The sequence below is a fragment of the Mastomys coucha genome, unplaced genomic scaffold (assembly GCF_008632895.1).
Source record: "Mastomys coucha isolate ucsf_1 unplaced genomic scaffold, UCSF_Mcou_1 pScaffold15, whole genome shotgun sequence".
NCBI lineage: Eukaryota > Metazoa > Chordata > Mammalia > Rodentia > Muridae > Mastomys > Mastomys coucha.
The window spans coordinates 82,627,019-82,648,403 of NW_022196897.1; the positions used below are offsets into that span (position 1 = coordinate 82,627,019).

The window sequence follows — 21,385 nt, forward strand, 5'->3', positions numbered from 1 at the left end:
GTAAATAAAGAAAATATCTAAAAGAAAAAAAAAGAAAAAAAACAGAAAATGAAAGATATCTATGCTATATTATACATATGCTATTGGGTGCTCTGGGTTAACTGTCCCTGCATAATTTTCTACTACGACACTAACTTGGATGTTGCTGAGATATGGTTAAACCTCTGTATTTGATTGAATAGTTCTCACTTCTGTCAAAGTATTACTCTCCCTTATATCTTGTCATGTGAAAAGACTCATTCAGGAAGGAGATTAAACAAGAAAAATACAAAGCACTGATATGGCAAGTAAAAACATCTTCCAGTATTTAAAAATACACATTACTGTAGAAATAATTACATTGTTAATTCTGACATGCATGCTCAAATACAAGTAAAATTAAAACTAGTGTACTGTTTTATCTATTGAATTAATATTTCAGATATTAAATATACTTAATGATTCCCCATTGTATTTGAAGTGCAGTTTATAAGTATTAAGATAAAATTTGTTTTCTTCTTTTATTCTAGACTGGAAAACTGGCTAGGTTAGACTGGCACCTAGGGGATATTATTTCCAAGTTACAGAAACATGGAACTTTTGGAAATACATTAAATTCTCTGGGAAGTTTTGTATAAATTGCTTCTCTACTTATATCTCTAAATTGTGTATTTCCATGGGTCATAACTAAAAATGAAAACATTATGCAGAGTTGTATATCCTTACCAAAGCTACACTAACTGCAACTGGTCACTTTAATTCAGACTTTGAATTGCTGACAGAGACAATTTAAGAGAGAAATGATAAATGTTGACTGTTTCAAATATTTCAGTGTGTAGCAGTTTGAATCCATTGTTATTGATTCTGAGAGACAACAGAGTTTGTGAAATAGCAGAGCATATTATCTCGGGAATCACAGAGAACAAAACAATTGCACAGGGGATGAGGGTAAGATATAGACCCTAGAATATGTTCCCAGGGACTTACTTTGTTGAGCCAATCCTTTCCAATGGTGACAAATATTTGTGATTTCACAGATGAAATTAATCTACTAATGAAGAAGAACACATATGACTCAGTCTCTTCTCAACAATTGGGTCTGTTATTTCAGCACTAGGTTTTCACCACTTGTGCCCTTAAGGGGATATTGCACATACATATTATAACATGTGTTCAGGGAGATTCTAATTTTGCTTATATAATTAACTCAAAAAGGTTGTGAAAATATCATTATTCACTCCATCATATACATCAATATAAGTTCCTCTTAAATGCTTCCGCTTTAAATTTAAATGTCTATTTTAAGTATTTCCTTTCACTGAAAATAGATCCTTTTCTCATATAAATATATCCTGATTACAGTTTCTTCTGCCTAACTCTTCCCAATGTCACCCCATCTCTTCTTCCATCTGGATTCTCCCATTTCCTGTATGTAGAGAAAAAAGTAAAGGTTTGTAAGGGGTAATAATTAAAAAAATAACAAAATAAGGTATAATGTGATAAAACAAAAACTATCATACTAGAGTTGGACAAGATAAACAAACAGAAGAAAACATAAGAAGAGAAGTCAAAAGAATGAGAGTCCCACTCATTTACACATTTAAGAATCCATTAATAACACTAAATTGGAAGCCATAATATATATGCCGAGGACCTGGTACAGATTTTGTGTAAGCCTTATGGATGCTGCCTCAGTCTCTGTGAGTTTATATGAGTTTTGATAATTTTGTGTATGTATATTTGTGTGTGTGTGTGTGTGTGTGTGTGTGCGTGTCCCTCTTGCCATACAATATCCCCTTAAGGGCTCTTATATTCTTTCTATTTCCTCTTATCAAAGTTCTCTGACCACAGAAGGGAGGGGTTTGATTCAGAGCTCCCTTTTAGAGCTGTGTTTACCAAGGACTTTCATATTCTGCATAACTGGTTGTGCGCCTTTATATTTGTTCCCATCTGTGGGAGAAAGTTTCTCTAGTGATGGTTGAAAAAGGCATTATGAATATTGCAAAGTGTCATTGGAAATTGTCCTTTTACCACTACTGATTTTTTGTTTTTGTTTTTGTTTTTGTTTTTGCTGTTGTTGTTTGTTTGTTTTTTTAAGATCAGAAGTATTTGGTTTTTATACTAGGTCCTAGGATACCCTGGGAGTGTTGGGTATAGGTTCAATCTCATAAAGTGGGCTTTAACACAAATCAAATATTTGTTGGCTACTCCCACAAACTCTGTGTCATCATTGTCTTAGCATATCTTTCAGGCATGACATTCTCTTAATTAGGGTTTTACTGCTGTGAACAGACACCATGACCAAAGCAACATTTATAAGGACAACATTTTATTCGGGCTGACCTACAGGTTCAGGCCATTATCACCAAGGTGGGAGCATGACAGAGTCTAGGCAGGCAGGGCACAGGAGGAGCTAAGAGTTCTACATCTTGCTCTGAAGGCAAACAGGAGAAGATTGGCTTCCAGGAAGCTAGGATGAGGGTCTTAAATGACACAATGTCATACTTCATCCAACAAGGTTACACCTACTCTAACAAGGTCAAACCTACTAATAATGCCACTTACTGGGCCTAGCATATTCAAACCATTCCATTCCAGATACCATTTCGATCAAAGGGTTTATGGCTGGTTTCTTTTTACTTTTCTCCTTTGGCAGTGTGCAGAGTTCATTCCTATATCAAACACATTAGAACACAGGGGTGAAGGGTCTATGTAGGCACTAACTCAATTTTTCTATATTTGATTAATAATCTAAGTGTTCTTTTCACCAGTTGTGTTCTGCTGTTAGTTTTTAGAGAGAATCTTATTCGTCTTGGCAAAAGCTTGCATTGGTGGTAAGGGATGGCCAATTTGGACTCTGCTTCTCCCATTACTTGATGAATTCATTTGGATAACCTTCATATATGTATATATTTTAGGAAGTTTCTATTGTATTGCTTTCCATATTGCCCCTCAAATGGCCCTTAAATATACGTGTGTCTCCCTATACTTTCTTCCTTGTTCTCCTCTTCCCTCTTCTTCCCCACTTTATCCTCCCATTCCAGGGCCCCCTATTCATCCATAAGGATATATTCTAATTCCTTTCCCTAATGAGATGCATCTGTGCCTTCTAGCCTCTTTCTCTGTATCTATTCTCTGTTACTATATGAATTATAGCTTAGCTATTATTAAATTAATAGCTGTAGCTGACACCCCAAATTAAGGTAATGCATACCATATTTTTCTTTCTGAGTCTGGTATGGGATGGTGTTTTTTTGTTTGTTTGGTTGGTTGGTTGGTTGCTTTTTTGTTTTGGTTTGGTTTGGTTTTTTTTGTAATTCCATCATTTACCTGCAAGTTTCATTATGTCTTTTATTAATGGTTGAATTCTCCTCTATTGTATAAATGTGCTACATTATCTTCATCTGTTCTTCTGATGAAGGACATCTAGATTGTTTCCAACTTCTGGATATTATTAATAGAACAGTAATGAACATGTTTGAGTAAGTTTCCCTGTATAAGCATCTTTTCGGTGTATGCATAAGAGTGGTAGAGTTGAATCTTGAGATAAATCAATTCTCAGCTTCCTGCAGAGCCACCTGCAAGAACCACATGCAGATGCTTTGGTGAAAGCATCATAGCTGAGAACTGCTGCTCCTGGACTCTCCTGAATAGCAGACCTTATCAGTCTTAACCTAGTTTCTATTAGCAGGCAGTAAGGAGATAATACCTGGTCAAGAATGATGCTACCTAATTGTCTTTGCCATCAGTGTGAACTAGGCCAACAGTCAAAGGTCAACTGGGTATAGTCACTGGCTCTCTTTGTAAACCATATGACTTTCTTTCTCTTTATCTGTTTTACATGTTGTAATGTTCTATCATGAATTCTGAAAGTTAATCTAAAAACTAAGATTTTAGCACACCAAATTTTAAGAATTTTGCTAAATGCTTTTGAAAGAGTAGAGGTTATATTTTGCTTAATTCTGTAGTTTCTGTTGCCATACACACATGTCCATTTAACATTTTCATTAACTGCAATAATAAGAATCCTCAGACAAATAGGTTATTTATTTAATATTTGGGAGCTACACATTAATTATCATTTGTTATTTCATCTTTAGTTCATTTGATGCTTAGAAGAATATGATTTCAAAGTGGTAGTTTCTCTAATAAGTCAGTGGGCCCCTTTTGCAGCATTACTAACTTTTATGTAGACTAAGTGATGTAGCAAATACTCTTCTGGACTGTTATACAAACTCATTCACTGCTTGTCACACATTTGGAATTTATTTGAAATAAAATAACTTTTGTTTCATTTACCAATTAGGGAAATTGGAGACAAAGAAGTTGGTTAAATTGGCAAGGCCTTAGTTTGCCATTGACCTTAGTTTACTTGGCAGCTATAATGAAAAGTGCCACTAACTGAAGTTTGTAATAATAGTATAAACATTTATTTCTCACAATTCTGGAGACTGAGGTGCTTGGCAACATCTGCGTCTAGAAAAGCATTTTTTTGTCACTATTTTTGACATACGTTTGTTCTCTATACTCTCCATGTGTTTTATAGAAGTAGTTTTGAGATGCATTTTTCTATCAGCACAAAGCCTGTTCTGGAGCCCCTATTCTCTGGATTTCATCATTCTCAAATATCCCAGGTCCTTATACTACAACTATGGGGTTAGAACTTCAGCAGAAGAATTGGAGAGGTGCTTCAGAATATAAAAGACACAAGTCTAGTAACTGAGAAAAGTGGGTTTCAGAGGCAGATTTACGTTTAAGTCCTTAAAACTTAACCCTTTATGCTACTGACCATCAGACTAGAAAGTGGGCATTTGTCTACACTAACATATGGCTGGTGACTTCACAAAATGGAAGTGTATGATCTGCATAGATTCAGTCTTAGAACTTTGTAAGATCAAAGAGGGTGCTTAATGGTGAAAATGGGCCAGGCTTTGTAGCCACATCAGAAAGTCTAATACTTTAGAAGTGGAATAGGAGAGTCAGGAGGTCATAGTCATTCAGAGCTGTTTTTCATGTTCAAGTCCAGCCTAGATTATATCAAACCTTGTTTCAAACCAATGAAAAAATGAAAGAGAGACTAATAAATCCTGACCCCTTGAAATAGGGCAAGTAGTATAAACTCAGACTTAGTAACTTACAGTACACATTTTACAACATTCTTTTTCTTTCAATGTATTTGGAAATTAATTTAGTGATTGTGAAAGGACTCTTGTATATGGTATCATTCCAGTTTGCTACTTTTTCAGACGAGAAGACACGATTTAAAGTGAGACCAGAAATTGATCAGAGAACAAAAATAATCATTGTGAAACATAAAATTATAGTGAACAACAACAATAAAAAAAACAGAAGGGGGAAAGGACTGATAGAGACAGGCTACAATAGAGGTGACCTGAGGTCTCCTGATTCCATGAATTTGGATGAGTTTGGATGCTACCACAGATGTCCATAAAAATGTAGAGGATGATCCAAGGCTATTTCTAGTGGGAAAATAGCCTGCTGCTTCCTTCATATGACATGCAAATACAACTTTCTGTTTCTACAGACTTTTCTTGTAACACTCAGAAAATAATTCTATCTCCACTAATTGCTTCAAGAACATTAACAACAACAACAACAACAAAAAGCAAATGTATATGGGAGGGCTTATGCCACAATATTTGACAAAAACATCGTGTGTCTAGAGAGTATAGGAAAATGTAGAACCTCTACATTTCCTCCTGGGATGGAGACAGTTTTGTGTGTGCCCAGAATTTTTATATCTTTACTCAGAACTGTTTCTTGTATAATACTCCCTGTCTATTTCATGAATGAACTGTCTCTACTAGAAGTCAGTAGTTTTTGTCCACCTTTACTTGTTTCAGAAAGGACATAGAGGCAGGAATGTTGAAGATATTTTATAAAATGGCTGTTCATTACTGGGCGGTGGTGGGGCACGCCTTTAGTCTTAGCACTTGGGAGGCAGAGGCAGGTGGATTTCTGAGTTCGAGGGCAGCCTGGTCTACAGAGTGAGTTCCAGGACAGTCAAGGCTACACAGAGAAACCCTGTCTCGAAAAAAAAAATGGCTGTTCATCAGAGAAACTTCCTCTTGCAGTAGATGGGAATTAAAACAGAGACTCATAATTGGGCAATACACAGAAAGAAAATGACTTTGGAGCACTCAATCCTAAATGGCATGCCTCTAATCAAACTTGTCCCCTCAAGGTTCAGAAATCTGTGCAGAAGTAGGGGTGGGAAGATTCTAAGAGCTAGAGGAGGTGAATGAATCCAAGGAAACAGCATTTTCTAAACACAACAGGACCAGTACACATATGAACTCATAGAGACTATGGCAGAGCATACAAGACCTGCACATATTCAATCCAGAGATCCAAATACTGAGGAGGTGAAGTACACATAATACTGCAACTCTGGCCAAAAGGCTAGCTGCAATTGATAGCTGCGAGGAAATCAAAAATCCGTTTTTTCCAATAAAACCTTACTGGATATATTAACCATACTCCAAGGCAGTCCTGTGCCCAGGAAGAATGGGTTAACATAAAATGGACTTAGTGTATATAAATTGATGATACCAAGTTGTTTGGCAAGGAGCCATATCTAATGATTTTCCTACCTCAGCCAAAGTACAAGATATGTATATGTATGTGTATATATATATGTATATGTACAGGTAAATGTATATGTATATACATATTTAATTTCCATTTTAATTACCTTACAAAGTGGTAGATATTCTAATGGGATTTCCACCCATATTTTTATATTTGGTTGACTCTTACCACACTATTCCTCTCCCCCACATCTTCTTCTCCCCACCTCCAGGTAAAAAGAACACAATTTTCTATGAATGTGAAGGTATTGTTTTTAAAGTATAACTTTTAGGTAAAGGCTGAACTGGTGCACTAATGAAGGGAGAGTATAATCATGGAAGAAACAGAGTAATGCTTAAAACAGCTTATGATAAGAACATAGATGATATAATCTAGAAAAAATATAATTTGAGAATTTTAATGATTTTTTTGTAAATACATATGGGTTTCTATAGAAGGGCCTGTGACATAACATTATTTTTTCTCATTTCTAGCTATTCTAATTTCCTTGTTTTTCCTCAGTAAATCTCCACAAGACTGGTACAGAAGGCAATGTTTCCTCTCTTATACACATTAAGAATTTGTGTCCATTTGTAGGTTATCTCATTAAGGATTCTTGATAAATACACAGTCCATTTTGTTATTAAATGATGTCCAGAATTTTTAATACTACATGGCAACTTCCAGGAGTTGTTGTTGTTGTTGTTGTTATTTGTAGCCCGCTCAGTCGTCTCGCCGGGAAGAAGACACGCGGACACACTAGGTTCCTTCTGCAGTGATGTTTACTGCCCTCTCCCAGAGGGAAAAAGAGATGGAGCCTAAAATCCGCACTGCTTATATACACCACAGTGCAGCGGTGTGTCTGCCCACAGCGTGGCGTGTCTGCCCATGATTGGCTGTCTGCTCATTACCCTACGTAACGCCCCAGAATGGGCTGTGACATGGCGTCTTTTCACTACGCACATGGGCAAACAGTTCTCTAAGCACATGCGCAAACAGTTGTTTACTAGGAGTTAACAGCAGAAGTAGGCGCCATCTTGCCATGGCGAATGCCGGCTCCCTACTATTATTATTATTATTATTATTATTATTATTATTATTATATAGTAAATGCACTCCAATAAATTGCAATGCTCATTTCTAATACAGAGACACACAGGTAGAATGTTGGCTGAATTGGTAGAATTTATAAAAATTGTATTTTAAAAGTCCCTAGAGAAAATGTTAGTCAGCAAATAAGTACAGGAACCGATTTTAGTGTCTAGAAATGAAAAGAGTTTAGAAGGCTATTGAAAGTGCTGAATTCTCATACAGTTCCGGCTCTCAGTGATTTGTTCTTGGCACCCACACTAATAGGCCATGCTTACACAGCTCACACTCACTGGCTTTTTGTTCAAGAGTCTGAGATGCATGGCTTTCTGTCTGAAAGCTGATCCTTTTTAAGTGAAGTTTATGGAAATATAAGAGAATTCAAAAAGTCAGTTGTGTTTATAAGACTTTTGTCAATATAACTTCAAACTATAACTTAGAGAAGGCAGAATCTTTCAAGCCATGTATGTGAGATCTGTACAATCCTCTTATGAACACTGATTGCCTGAACCAAACGCATTATGGTCTGTGTGTGGAGTGTGTGGGTTTGACAATAGTTCTGCAGAAGTGTTAAGGTTTCATGAGTGGAGTCACAATAAGATAGTATGTCTGGAGATTCTGTCCTAAGATTCTGAGCCCTTCCCTGGAACTATGAGTGGATATGTGGAATGACAAAGAAAAGAGAATCTTTGTTAAATTACAATGATATTGTTTTTGATTTAATAAGTCACTTTATGAAGTGTTATTACTAAAGTGCTTTAGGTAACTTTTTGAAAACAGAGAATATGTCATAACTTATGTTAGTGTATATAAATGTACAGGTGAATGTGTACATGTGTACATGTTCACATAGATGTCAAAGGACAGCCACTAGCTGTTGTTTCTCAGGCAGCATTCATTTCTATTTTTTAAAATAAGGTCTCTCATTTGAACTGAAAAAGGTGACTTAGATTGGCTGACTAGAAAAAGCTAGGGATCTGTCTCCATCTCCAGTATGACCCACCATGCCTGCATCTTGTCCTGGGGATTGTATTTAGCTCTTTTTGCTAGAAAGGCAAGCACTGAGCTTCCTCCTGTATTCCACAGACAAAATACTCTACATATTTGTGATCAGGGGGTAAGTCCATCACTTCAGAATATTTTCTCTACCTCATGGCTGCAATTATAGTAAAAGAAATCAAAATGAGTAGGGCAGAGCTTAGCTTGAGTCCCTACTCAATGTCCTCCACCCCTCCGTAGCACAGGTCCTAGGGCGGTCGTAGCCCTTCCATTCCAGAACAGTCTACCAGAGCCAGGGCTAGCAAGGGTAGATAAAGACACAGCAACAGAGATCAGTTCTGGGACCACCTCATCACTCAGGCTATGGGGAGATGGGGCAGGGGATTGGAGTGGAGAAGCCTGCTTGAAGCAAGAGACCCCAGCAAAGTGAGAGAAGGTGGCCAGGCCCACCCTTGGTCCAGCCTGGGCTGCTGGACCCCACTCCATTTTCCCTGACAGAACATTCCTAAGTCTCAAGGGCTAGTTTCCCTGAGGAGCCCAGGCCTAACCCTTCCCCTCTCAAGCTGCCACATGTAATGCCCTTGCTGCTTCTGTGTGTGGGTGATTGGATGTGGAGGTAGGGCCCGTGGAGAGCCGGTGCCCCTCCTCACCTCCCCATGCCTGTATCTAATATATAAATATAGAGATGTGTATATGGAAAAAAAAAAGAAATCAAAAGGAAGAGAGGAGAGTGATTTACTTACCAGTTCATATCTAAAATTAGGGGTTACTTAGTTTTCTGTCTTTCCTCTGAGGAAGCAATATGTCCCAAAGTACTTTAGAGAAAGTCAAATGTAAAGAAAAAAATTCTGTATTTTATCTTAAGAAAGAAGTATTCAATTTTATTTATTTATTTTTTAAGATTTATTTGTTCTTATATATAAGTACACTGTAGCTGTCTTCAGACTCTCCAGAAGAGGGCGTCAGATCTCATTTTGGATGGTTGTGAGCCACCATGTAGTTTGATGGTTGTGAGCCACCATGTAGTTTGTTGGGATTTGAACTCAGGACCTTTGGAAGAGCAGTCACTGCTCTTACCCACTGAGCCATCTCACCAGCCCTCAATTTTATTTTTATAGTTCATCTAAATGGATACATAGTAATTACATATATTTATAGAATAAACAGGTTGATTCCATGCATTGTTCTGTAGTCTGTGGTAATCTCCATGCTATATTCTTCTTGAGAATAAAGTTATAAAATTGCAGAAATGAGTGACAATACATGCTTGGCTTATTTTACATAATATACCAATAATCTCCAAGTATATCTATTTAGCTGTAAATGTCAGAATATCCTCTTTTATTTTATTTGGCTGAATACTATTTTACTGTATATATGTACCATATTATGTCTATACAGTTGTTGCTACTGGAAAACTATTGATACCTTGTCTTGACTGTAATGAGTAATGTAATAAATATGGAGTATCTAAATTTCTTTGATGTCTCATTACATTGCCTTTGCATATATACCCAGAAGTGAGATGGTAGGATCATAAAGGTTAGCTACAGTTATTTATTTTAAAAACCTCCACAGAGTTTTATACTATCTCTATTCTAATTCATACTCTCACAGAATACATAAAATAAGTTAACCATTTCTCTAGCAACATGAGATATTTTAGTTTTCATTATTTTTTTATTTATTTATTTTTTGAGACACAGTCTGATGTGTCTGAGAATGTCCTTGAACTTCTGATCTTCCTGCCTCTAAGTGCTAGGCTTAGAAGTCTGTGCTCCTTTATCCAGTTCTGTTTTATTGCTAGTAATCTGATTCAGGATTCTCACATACATATAAAGCCCTCTACCAACTAAGCTACACTTATATTCGGTGTTAAGTTTTAAGTATTTTGTTTAATTTTTCATTCTAATACTTCACAATTACTTATAATATGCAATTCACTATGTGTGAGTTTCTGCATTTTCAAAAATAAATCTCAGGTCTATTTCTTGTCTACTGAATAATTTTGACATCCACAAATTCATATTAGTGTTTTGCAATGATGTAACATAAATTAATACCTCATGGTGACACAGCTTCTGATATGATTTTACTAGTGTTTGGTTCATAAATTTCATGTAGACTTTATTATGGATAAGGGATCAGCTAAACCTCTCAGTTTTTAGTGTTGAGAGCACCATGAAATTGAAATTACAATATATTTGAAAATGGAGCAATACGAAGTTATAAATTAGTCCTGTGGCATCAGTGCACTCCAAGTCCAATCTCCAGGATCAAGCTATTTTTTGTGGTCCAAAAAAAAAAAAAAAAAAAAAAAAGACCATAATGATACTTAAAACAAAGATGGCAATGATAAGGCATCCCAAATGGAGCCCAATAGAGAAATTCTAGAGCTCCTCTGAATGCATGCTAGGATCATATTTATTCTGTTACTATTGAGTAACAAGGCTTTGCATTTAGAGTGGTTAAATTATTTAAGCTATTTTGATTAAGTTAAGGGAATATTTTTCATACTTTATGTATTTTTAATTTAATCTCAAATTGAACTTTAAAAACTAATACCATAGCAGTTACATGTTTGCAATATGTAGAAACTAAGTCCTGGACCTGCTGAAATGAAACCCTTCCTCACCTCTAGGACGAACAACAATATGAACTACCTAGTACCCTCAGAGCTCCCAGGGACTAAACCACCAACCAAGGAGTACTCGTGGTGGGACTAATGGCTCCAGCTGCATATGTAACAGAGGATGGCCAAGTTGGTCATCAACAGGAGGAGAGGCCCTTGGCCCTGTGAAGATTCTATGCCCCAGAGTAAGGGAATGCCAAGACCAGGAAGTGGGAGAGGGTAGGTTGGTGAGCAGGAGGAGGGGGGAGGGAACAGGGTTCCCCCCCTTTTTTTTTATTGTTTTTCATTTTCTTTTCTTTTCTTTTCTTTTCTTTTCTTTTTTTTTTTTTGGCTGGGAAACTGGGAAAGGAGATAGCATATGAAATGTAAATAAAGAAAATATCTAATAAAAAAAGAAATTAAATTAGCACATTTTTAGATTCATCACCTCTCAGTATTGTATGCTTCTACGAATCCCCTTGTTATAGGATTTGTATACATCAGAGGCTTGAATCTAAATTCTCTAGAGATTTATGAATTAATTTCAAATATTTAAAATACATGGTATGTTTTCTATAACGGTAGACAAGGACAAGGATGTGTGTACAGTTTATATAGATAATACTACCTCTATAAAATGTCCTGGTATCCTACTTTTTTTCAAGCCTAGCTTACTTTTAATGTTTGCATTATGCGCTTGCATCTAAAAGTATAAGTTAGTGTTTTGTCTTCTCTCTGAACTGCTTCTTCCTGCTATACTAAGCTAATAAGCATATCATGCAGTTCATAACATATGATTTCAACATTGAACTATTTACTTTATTCTAGACAATATGGCCATGTAATAGTATCTATTTTTTCATCTGGGAAACATTTTGGAAAACTGCTCTTTTTCTTCTTCTTCTTCTTCTTCTTCTTCTTCTTCTTCTTCTTCTTCTTCTTCTTCTTCTTCTTCTTCTTCTCTCTCTCTCTCTCTCTCTCTCTCTCTCTCTCTATCTCTGTCTCTCTGTCTCTCTCTCTGTGTGTGTGTGTATGTGTATGTGTGTGTAGCTTTTTATTTGAGATCTTGGCAAAAATAACACAAAAGAGTTCATCATCAAATTTTCTGGAAAAAAAATCAATGAACAGTTTACCTCCCTGTCTTTGCTCTCCAAATTTTATTATATATCAAAATGGCCTCATTTCAATGAAAAATGGGGATGCATTATTTCTATTACTTTCTCTATCTTACAGCTAATATTTCAAGTTGCATAGAGGATATTGGATACTCAGAGCTTACCTGGTCTCATCCTTTACTGATTCATGAATTTATTCATTTTTAATTCTATACAGTCTTCTAGAAAAATGGGGCATATCTATATGTACTGACATGAAAGAATATTCAGGAATCATATTAACTTGGGAAAGAAAATTGCTAATGTTTTTCATTCACAAAACACAAAATAAAACAATTCCACTTATATATGAGTATGTGCAGATTAATTAGAAGGTTCTATACTAAGCCATTGGCAGTGGTTACCTGGGGGAAGAAAAATTACAAGTGTCTATGAGCAAAGAGGACAGCATAAACAAAACTGTTGTTTATGATTTTTTTAGTGTTCAGTTTATTCCCTATTATTAAGTCACTGGTTATTAGAAATAAGCACATTGTAGCATCTTTCTTACTAGAAAATACAGGCGTGTGTGTATAGATGCCCTCTCATACTTCCCTATGTGAACCCAGCTCACTCTTTATTGAGCTTCTCATCTTTGATACATACTGTAGTTCTAATGGATCACTCCTAACCCCTGGGCCCAAAGTCCTATGTGAGATTTCACAGCATTAACTCATGACTAGCATGAGCTTGCCTAACTTGCCTACTTTATGACTGTCAATCCTCTGTCAAATCTGCAGACCTACTGAAATCCTGGGGTCCACCAGTACAACTAAACATTCCCATTGTGGCAATCAGTCATCTGTCCTAGTGAGCATACCTGACAAACAGTCCAAGTCACTGCTCTTGGGAACTAATGGAGAATTTGCTGCTAGATAGGTTTCCGAGAGGCTGTTTCCAGCCAAGGCCTCCTACTAGCTCAGATCTATTCCTGTGACTCTCAGAATGGCTTTAAGTGGAACTTCACCCATGAACTCCCCACCAGCTCCCTACATCTTTCTTGGAACTGCAGATACAAGAATTCTTTTCCATCATGTCTTTTTGCACTCTATCTTTGGCCTTTAGGTTTCTCAAATATCACTCTTTCAGTATCTTCTGAAGCCTCTTCTTTCCTCCACCTGCTCACTAGAAGTTTGTCCCAAGAATTTTTTTCCAGTACAGTTCTTGTATGTCTTTAGAGCTTGTTATTTGGTTCCTAATTCAGCTACAAAAACTCCTTTATGTAACACATACATGTATATGTATATATAATATATGAATATATGTATGTATATATGAAAAGTTGTCACATTCAATATTTTCTTTTTATGGATTTTATATTTTTCTTTCTTTTATCTTTTATTATTTTGTCATATTTATTTTATTAAATATTTTCTTTATTTGCATTTTGAATGATATCCCCTTTCCCAGTTTCCCCTCCAAAAAAATACCTCTGTTTCCTTCCCCCTCCCACTGCTTACCAGCCCACCCTCTCCGCTCCCTGGCCCTGGCATTCCACTTCACTGGGGCATAGAGCCTTCACAGGACCAAGGGTCTCTCCTCCCACTGATGACCTACTAGGCCATCCTCTGCTACATATGCAGCTGGAGCCATGAGTCTCACCATGTGTACTCTTTTGTTGGTGATTTAGTCCCTGGGAGCGCTAAGGGTACTAGCTAGTTCATATTGTTGTTCCTCCTAAGGGGCTGTAAACCCCTTCAGCTCCTTGGGTCCTTTCTCTAGCTTCTTCATTGGGGACCCTGTACTCAGTCCAATGGATGCCTGTGAGCCTCTACTTCTGTATTAGTTGGGCTGTCTGAAGAGACAGCTATATCAGGCTCCAGTGGATGCACTTGCTGGCATCTACAAAAAAAATATGGAACACTTCATGAATTTGTGTGTCATCCTTGTACAGGAGTCATGCTAATCTTGTCTGTATAGTTCCAATTTTAGTATATGTGCTGCCAAAGAGAGCACTAATATTTTCTTATATCCATCTTCTAGTTTCAAACTGTAAACTTAGAAAAATATTATGTTAATGCTTTTGTGTTTACCATTTGGTTCACTTGGGTACTTAGTGGGTTTTATAATGAGTGTTTGAATAAATGAGGACTAAAAGTATAATCTTATCTAGTGTGAACATATTCAGGTCAAAACAAGCCAAACTGCTCACTTTTCAGGTAGTGCTGCCAGTCTATTTGAAGACATCTATGTGGCAGTTTAATACCACAAGCAAGCTCCAAGCCTATGTTTCAAGACACTGTTGTTGAGTTTCCCCATCCCCAAAATATTTTACTGAGTTCAAGTGAGTTTTCATGCTCAAGTTCTTAATTTATCCAAACTTTAAAGGCCTTAAATATCACTGAATCTCTCTCATTACTAAAAGAAACAGCCTTGATTAATCACTTTAAGCATTTCAAAATAATCCACCAGTTAACCTATATTTAACATAAGCATGTGTAAAATTTATATGTGACTATTCATTGGTAGAAGAATATATTCTTGGAGAGCAACAAAATCAAGTTGCATTTCTTAATCCTTCAAAGGAGGAGTAAGATTTAGAATGTTCCTATTTATTACTATGCAATTGTAAACTTTTTTAGATAGATATAGTTGGATAGAGATATCAAGATAAAGTATTACAATTATTAATGTGTTATTCAATTCAAATTTTATATTGTAATGAAGAAAATAAGCATAAGAATGCTTTCCTTTTGTACTGTTAAAGCTAGTACTCCATAAAAGAATTTTTTTTAAATAAATCCTTTACTCACCCCTCTACATTTACTTTGTTAGATGCACCTTAACTTGGAAAGTAACTCCTCACAATTCAGTTGTCTTGAGCTTGGAACTTCCTGGGAATTCTGTAAAAATCTATTTTTCTCTGCAAAGCTTAGAATGCTTTTCTTATAATCCTTGCATTTTGCTCTGAATGCAAGTGAAAGTCACTCAAATTCTAAGGCATCAGAAAGAGGTACAAGATTTTGAAAAATCATGTCAGAAGTAGGCACTGTGAAAAATAAATGTACAGGGTGATAGGTAGAACTAACGGAACATCTAGAAGGCATGTTCTGAGGGCTCTGTAGAATACGACTCCAGCCTGAAGTTGTAGACAAGGCGAGGAAAAGAAGGCTAAAGTAGGATTTTAACTTCATCACTTCACAAGCATGAGCCTTTAGTAAAAGATACAACCTCATATATATTTTTCCTACTGTGTAGGGTAAAGGAAATATCTGCTTCAAGGTGTGGGAGTTGTAATTAATAATACACTCTAGTAGCACTATTTTTCTATAGGCTGTTTGCAGAATCATTCAACTTGTATACATAACAGACTCAGTATTTACTTATGGTCACAGGCAGTTTTATGGCTAGGAAAACTGAGGTACAATGAGGTGAAGTAAAATGGTGATTCTTTGTTATCTGAAAATTATTGACAATCCAGGATGAAATATACACTTGATATAAAGTAGGGACTTTCTAAATGACTATCAACAACCTCCAGAAATAATGTTCTTGTGAGATGGTACTAAGTCTCTAATTTTTTTGGGCTATGATACTCTGGGTTTTGTTACTATGACTGAAACCAACTGATGGATGGTCATGGATATGGTACAGGTAGGTGTATTCTCTGGAGATGGCCATTCAGTGGCAAAGAAGCCTCTTCCTCCACGATAATTTCCCTTTGCTAAAATAGCACACTGACAAGATACATAAATAAAATTGAATTTCCAAAACATTTGTAAGTAATGTTTGGTAAATTTATTTTTGGAATTATTTACTCAGAAATATCACATAGGAATAGAGATCTATAGTCTTTCCTTACTTTCTCATATGTTTTTAGTGAGAACTAAAGAAACAAATTTGCTTTATTTAACTCCAAATTATCTGGGGTAGCTAACTACAAACTGACTTTTTTTTTTTTGCAATTTTTTCCCAATTGCTAATTAAGAGCCTTAATTATAGTGATGCATTAATATGTGATAATGGATTGGCCCATGAATAAATAAAAATATCCACTTGTTTTTAAGCTATTCATCCATAAGAATATGTTTATTCTGAAGGAAAAAAGTGAATATTAAAGAGTGAATTTCAAACAGACATATATGCCAAGATTTTAGCTGCATGAAAAAGAAGTAATGATTTGTCGTGAATCTTGGTAGTTATTTATAGCAAGTAGTGAATAGATATTATTGGATTTATTTACCTAAGCATCAATACTAAAAAAAGGTTTTGAATTTTAGAAGTGTCATTTTAACACTTATTCATAAAGTTGAATCTCATTTATGATTGATATCATAAATGGTTTTTAAAGAGCATTAATGTTCAACGCAATATCATCATTGAGTTTATATCATGACCTCATGCATCATGAAACCTCTTTTCTTATTCTCATAGCTAAACTTTATACATAGGCACACAAAGCATATATACAATCATCAGATATGCTGTCTTTGAACTTTGCATTTTAAAAATTTTCTATAACTCTTCACAAATAAGCAAACAACATTTTCACACCTGATGATAATTTGTTGAATTGCCCCAGTCCTTCATAACCACCTAACCTTTCCATTTCAGTAGAGTTATATAATTTTGCAAGTTCCTGGTTGTTAGATCAGAGCATGCATTTGCAAGAACGACTCATTACACTGGAGTATTTTATAATCTGAGAAGTTGAAATGCATACATTTAAATAATTCCCCCAGTTTAAGTACAAAGATATAGAAACTAGGGCAGTCATGAGAATTAAAGCTACTTAATGAAAATAATGGTGTATTTCAGGTAGACATTTTAGAGTTGTGATTGTAGTCTTGTCATGAGAACAAATACATAATTCCCTTTTGTCTTTGTACCAACCTGCTTCATCTCTACATATTTAGCATGTCTATGTTTATTTACCTAAAAAAAGAAAATATCTTTGTTTCCCAAACTAACCACTGACATTTCCAAACTAATCTAGATAACCGAGAAGCATGATGAATCATACAATGTATTTTCCAATAATTAATCCAGGGACACGTTTGTGTCAGACACATGCTATACACTACTATGCTCATGAAAGTAAGGGAGATGGTATATAACCAAATCTCTATGATGACAGTGTTCTGAAGAATTTCTCAGTTTGTTGTCAGGCAACAAACTGAAATATATGAGGATTTTTCATTCTGCATTCAGACCTCTTCAGTGTGACAGTTTAGAATTGTTGTGAGGCTTGCACTCAAATGGAGAAAGGTCAGAAGAAGATTAGGTTTTCTTTCTGCCAACGTGGTTGTATATTGTGAGAAAAAAAAACTGTCACAATTGGAGGAAGGCACAATCCTACTCATTTTTCTTTACTGGATTTTTCCAATGTACTATGGCAACTAAAAGAACATTCTCAAGTGATCCTTTTAAGGTGACACCAGAGAATCCTCAGATGACATTGATCCTTGTCATTAGTATTTTAGTATAGTGAATTACTGCAGTCTCTCTCTAACATTCAAAGATCTCAGTTCACAAAAGTGACTAGAAACAAGATGAATTACTAGGAAGACACAGGGCTCCTTATTTATAGTAAAGAAGCCAACTTTGCAAAGGTCTTATCATGGTACTAGAGACTTTGTTTGAAAGCCATCATTAGACTTCTAAATATCCTGGAAATTTTCTATGAGATCTGAAGTTTGGTTTTTTTGAATGCTTATTGATTCCAAATGATATATATCTGTTGAATTAATATTTGCTTTTGTAATACAGAGCTATCTAGCATAGTATATATTAATCCCAATGATGAAAGCAGAAAGACTACTGACCCAAATCATGGCCAAATTGATTATATCAAGTTTTTTTTTATTCATGTATAGGAGCATCTCTTTGAAAGTCAAGGTGTAAGAGATTATCATTGGACATGGGGGGAAAAGCTTTTATAGATCAGGAGTAGAGAATTTCAAAATGGTTGATTTGGCAGTCAAATAGGCGGAACATAAGTATAACAAGTTGGTCATAACAATCGCTGGGAAAATGCATAGTTGGTTATAGGAAGGAAGTTATAACAAGGTGGACATAACAGCTTTTGAAACAAAGGCATGGTTGCCATTTCCTGGAGAAGAACCACTTATAATTAAAGTTCCTGGTAGGATATAGCTGAATCTTTCTGTAACAGATTTAATTCATAAATAGAAATGAGTCCAAATAAGAATGGGTATAGCTTGTTTTTACTATAATATGGCTTTGAAGCCCAAGATGGAGAAAGGGTAGTTTATCACATACTCATTCCATTGTTTACTTTTTGTGGACATATTAATTATTCTCTCAATTCCTCATCTTCCAGGTTTAAATGGATATAATGATTCCTAATTCCATATTAGAATATTTGAATTAAATATTGGAATATTTAAGAATTAGGTATTGATACATCAAATGAGCTAAGAGTTCAATCTAATGAAGAATAACTATTCAAATTATTATATAATATATATTCTTGTTAATTTTGTTAATAGGCTATATCCTATGTTTTTATATATGGCAATATATGGCATATATTTTAAAAGTTAATGTTGCTTTTCATACTAAAAAGTATATACTTAACAATATTTTGAAAGCCAATATTTAGTATTAGGTGCCCCACTATTACAAGTTTATGTGAGTTGTCTAAAGATGCTAAAGATAAGCTTTCAGCCTTCTGTGCACAGGACATACTTTAATCAAGATTGAGGTTTTCCTTATCTGAGCTATTATATATTCAATTTGCTCTGCTTCATTTAGAGGATTTTTAGTATTCAAGTCTAATTTTATAGCATAACTCCACTTTATTGGCTCAGTTTCCATATGAAAATGACAGATAATATGTCATTGTAATCATTACAGTTCTGTAGCTAAGGATCTATAATATAACTCAGAAGGATGTCTGTGTGTAAAACATGCAGTCTGTGCCCTGGAATCTACATTTTTGCAGAAAAAAGAAGGTATTATTCAGTAATTTTGAGATATAATTCTCTCGATAGCTTTCCCCCCTCCAGTTGGATAGTCTTTCTCTGTCTCAGGCATATGGGGATGGGGATATTCTATTATGTAATAACAGAAACAGATGTCAACAAAGGAAATGGACCCAGATATCTCCATACACATCTGACATCAAAGAAGCTGTAATATCTGGTGTACTATCACTGATCAATTTCTTAGAAATTTAATGACTTTCTTCATCAAATTAGTTTAGTTAATTCTCAACCACATGAGAGGGATAATTTAAGCCACTGGAGACTTGAGACACAGAAGGGAAAAAAACAAAAGCAAAAAATTTAAGAATCTATTTTTACATAGGGGAAAGAAAAAAGCAATTCTTTTTTTTAATCTTTTATTTTACACTCCAGATTTTATTACCCTTCCAGTCCACCCTCTGGCTGTTCCCCATCCCATACCTCCTCCCTGCCCCATCTCCACGAGGATGTTCCCCAATCCCCAGTCCCACCCTACTTGACCTCTAAACTCACTGGGGCCTCTAGTCTCATGGGTTAGGTGCATCTTCCCTGGATGAGTCCAGACCCAGCAGTCCTCTGCTGTATATGTGTTGGGGGCTTTATATCAGCTGGTATATGCTGCCTGGTTGGTGTTCCAGTGTCTGAGACATCTCCAAGGTCCAGGTTAATTGAGACTGATGGTCCTCCTACTGGGTCACCCTCCTCCTCAGCTTCTTCCAGCTTTTCCCTAATTCAACCACAGTGGTCAGCAGCTTCTGTCCATTGGTTGGGTGCAAATATCTGTATCTGACTCTTTCAGCTGCTTGTTGGGTCTCTTGGAGGGCAGTCATGATATGCCCTTTTTGTGAGTGCTCCATGGCTTTTGTGTTCAAAATGTGAGCCACTGTTTGGTTCAGTATAACAAAAAAGGAAAGACAAACCTTGGATGTGACTGAAAACAGGACCAGCCTGGAGAACAAAACTTGAGGGAATGGTGTCCTAGATATAAATGAAAGTGGTTAATTAGGTAGGACTTTCCAATCCCTAGATATTAAATCCCTAGATATATATGAATCTACCACTATTAACTAAATGGCTTATTTGCTGTATTTAGTTCTTACAATTTTAAGAGGTGTATTATTACCATGATAGTTTACAACATAAATAATGAAATGATCCCTTTCCTACTCTATCTCAACACTCAATGCAACACTGTTTACCTAATTTCCCCTATCACCTTTGTACGTTCAGGTGCACCGTATGTCTAAATAAGAAAGTTACTTGTGGAAATGAGGATGAGATTGATGTTAATTTTTATAGGAAGCTTCAGGAAGGGAAGAATTGTAGGAAGGAGACAGAGGTTGGTGTATAATAATTGGGGATATGAAAAAAGAAGAAGAATTGGATTTCAGGCCAAAGCGGAATAAGTAGCAGGAGGGGTGACAGGTGAGTCTTGTTGAAGAACAAGGAATGGCAGATAGGAGCAAGTTGTCCTCTAAGACATTCCACCCAGCATGTGACTCTGACAGATACAGACACCCACAAACAGTGAATGGAGCTTGGGGAGTCTTATGGAAGAACAGGAGGAAAGATTGCAGGCCTGAAGGGAAAAATTGGAACTACACAGGAAGACCAAAAGTCAACTAATTTGGACTCTTGGAGCTCTGAGAGCCTCAACCACCAACCAAAGAACATATACCCAGGGCTCCTCACATAGATGTAGCAGATGTGCATCTTGGTCTTCATGTGACTCCTAAACAACTGGAACCCGGGCTATCTCAAAAGCTATTGCCTATACATGGTGTAGGTTCCTCTAGCTGGGCAGTCTATTTGTCCTCAGTGGAAGGGAAAGTGCCTAGGCTAGCCTTGCAGAAACTTGAAGTACCAGGGTTGGCGGCTCCCCAGGGGTCCCCACCTGCTCAGAGAAGGGGACCTGGGTATTGGCAAATGATTATGGGACAGGGTGACTGGAAGGAGACTGTGAGCAGGACATAAAGTGAATAAGTAGGAAAATAAAGTTAAATAAGGAGAGAGAGAGAGAGAGAGAGAGGGAG

The 21,385-nt window shown here is 36.1% G+C and overlaps 1 protein-coding gene and 1 non-coding gene across 4 annotated transcripts in view; one reads left to right on the top strand and one right to left on the bottom strand.

Annotated features, from left to right (window-relative positions):
* Positions 1 to 21,385, top strand: part of Lrrc4c (leucine rich repeat containing 4C) — a 1,245,152-nt gene that overhangs the window by 467,791 nt on the left and 755,976 nt on the right. The window lies entirely within an intron of this gene.
* LOC116092647 lies at positions 14,273 to 14,379 on the bottom strand. The gene has a single exon (XR_004119388.1). It is a non-coding gene; the product is annotated as a U6 spliceosomal RNA (small nuclear RNA).